Raw genomic sequence first — 3,226 nt, forward strand, 5'->3', positions numbered from 1 at the left:
GGCCCCCCACGCCACTGCACAACAATACAGCACACACACACACACACACAACACACGCCACACAACACCCGCACGCACGCACGCACACATACAGCAACACACACACACAACACACACACACAAACACACACAAGAACACCCACCCCACCACACAGCACACACCCAGCACACACCACACGACACACATCAGGGAGCGAGCAGCAGCAACGACACACACAACACACACACACCACACACATCGAGCATCCGGCGCACCGAGTCGCCCCAAATAGGGCGGGTGGTCGCACACCGAACACACACGACTACACACATCTATCAGCACACACAGCACGCACACAGAGACCCCAAAGGGCTGCACACAACACACATGGCAGCGAACGCCCCCCGAAAGCCAAGTGGCGGCCGGGGGACGACAATCACACACTGAGCAGAGCGCGCAGACACACCTGCCCATCACAGCGACGATGCACACACGGATTGAGTCAACACGCACACACACACCACAACATCCACATGGGGGACTACATCCGACCACACAACACACACACACACACCACACACAACACACACACTCACCCGCTCACACACGTCACACACAACAAGTCCCAGGGTCAACATACCACCAACAGCGTGGGGAGAACATGCAGACACACACAGCTGCAACACACACCACACACACCACACCACACGCACGCACGCACAGCAACCCCACACACATTACTGCCCGCCGAGGCTAAACGCTATAGTTACATATTACTCTACGGCGCTTACACTAGATGCTCTATAACTGGCGGCCCGCACGTTTATCACTACATAAGCATGCAGTCAGTCATCACCACTTCGAGCAATGGCCATCCAGCGTGCCAATTGTAACGCCAACACGCCAAGCAAATAGCAGGGAGCGTTGTACGAAGGTGTGTGAACGAGGGTGCGGGAGGGGGTGAGCGGAAAAAGCGAGAGCGGTGTGTGTGTGGTGTGTGTGTGTGTGTTGTGTGAGTGTGCGTGTGTGTGTGTGTGTGATGTGTGTGTCGTGCGTGCGTGCGTGCGTGCGTGCAGCGTGTGTGTGTTGTGTGTGTGGTGTGTGGTGTTGTGCGTGTGTGTGCGTGTGCGGTGTGCGTGTGCTCGCGCTATTGTAACTGCGTGCGATGCGTGTGCGAGCGTCGTGTGCGAGTTGTTATATATAGTCGTAATATACTGAGGTATAGGTATGGTATTGATGTGAAGTGATGTATAATGTGTATAGGTATTAGAGTATCACTAGAGTGGTGTATTGATTATATATACCAGTAGATTTGTATGTACTTATAGTATATGTAGTGAATACGAAAACACGTGGTAACAGCTTAGGCTTAACTCGTCTCTATAAGTTCATGGATATTGTTATGATTGGGTGGGAGTTATATTTTATATTTCCTTATTATTTAGTATCAATCCTATATATGCCGTAGTCAAACCTAAACCTGATGCAACGTAACGCGTGAGAGACAGACCACCATAGACGTACTGAAATATATACACTACTAAAACTAGTAATAACATGATTAACTAAGCTATAATCAACCTCGCTTAGGTTCAAAATAATTAAGTAACCGGGGCATATAAGCGAGTTAAGTCAATCATACAACCCCACGATTGCTGCAGCACGCAAAGTGGGGAGAATCGTATATAATTAGATTCGTTGGACTAACTAAATAACCAGTAACAGCCAGTACAAACAACTAATAAGATTAACTATTTAATTACATAAGATTAACAACTGAACCAACTGAACTACTGCTACTAATACGTTGACCAAGCTGGGCATGATGCTTCCTTGAGTCGGGAACAAAAACTAAACGAGTTAACTTAATTATTAATTATTCATAATTATAAGTGAATTTAATCATAGTGAACCCTGGCTAATTGGCTGCCTGAGTCTGGGAAGCTGGTAATACCGCACGATGACGTTGCTATCGGGATGAGGACGATGGTTGGATGCTGCTGCTGCCTCTTAATTACAGGCTGATTATTAGGGCAAACTCCTGATTGAGCCCGTTAACCGGAGAGACCCTAATTAAATTTGCGCTAATTGCGCAGGCTCAGCGCTAATTGTAAGCAAGGCAGGTGTTGGTGGGATCGCGCCATGTTTCAGTTCTTTCATTCGTGCAGTAATTATGGTTTCGCCCATGCATATGCTATAATTGTTCTATATTATGCTATTGTCTGAGACCTTGTATTACTTATAGTACTTATAGTACTTGTAGTTGGTAATTTTTTGGCCGAAATTTTTGTCGAAACTTTCTGGGTTCAAACTTCGTTTCCAGTCGAAAATTTCGTCGTTGTAAGTAATTATAATTTATTATGGATTCAACTGAGATAAACTTATTTTTATGTGAACTATAGAGATTCGATAAAATTATTCAATCACGTATAGTTTTAGTTTCATGGCTTTCATTTACAGTTCGTACACATACTAACCAACCGTAGCATTGTATGATCTAAATATTCAGTCTATGGAGTTACAGTAGTTTCTCACAACGGGGAAGGCAGGTTATGGTCAGGTCATACCTTCAGACTGTCTATGGCCTGTCCCTGGAGAGGGGAGTAAAGCTAGGAGAAATAATCCAATTCAATTCAATTCACTTTGTTTACACTTATGACATTCACATTTTGGAGGTATTCTATTTGTTAATCAAATTAATCGAGAAAGGCTGAAGAAATAAAACTAAATAAATAGCAGTGACGGAGGGCGAATTGACAATTCAGTTTACCAGTCAGCCACTCAAATATATTACAAATTAACCATATGATGCCAAAAACAAGATAAGTAATAGTCTACGTGAACAATAATATATATAATATAATATAATATATAATATATGATTAACGGGTAACAACGATTAATGGATTTTAGGAGCTCTATCATCAGGCTCTGATCAGGCTGTTATATGTTATATTATATGTTACATACCTGCAGGCTGTCTATAGGCTGTCCATAGTGATGGAAGTGAGGCTGGGCGTTATGCGTATAATAATATACAATATATGAATCACAGGCGATTACTGGATTATAGAAGCTCGCGCGTTCACTCGCAGCACAGTCGAGTTCAGTGCCAGCATTACCCGCGTACTGAAAGCGCCCGTGTGATGCGCCCTCTTCCCTTCCCTCCCTCCCCCACCCCTCCCTCCCCCTCCCCTCCCTCCCCCACCCTTCCCTCCCCACCCCGCCAGCATTACCCGCGTACTG

Source organism: Priapulus caudatus, unplaced genomic scaffold (assembly GCF_000485595.1).
Source record: "Priapulus caudatus unplaced genomic scaffold, Priapulus_caudatus-5.0.1 Scaffold2805, whole genome shotgun sequence".
In the NCBI taxonomy this organism is placed as follows: Eukaryota; Metazoa; Priapulida; class Priapulimorpha; order Priapulimorphida; family Priapulidae; genus Priapulus; species Priapulus caudatus.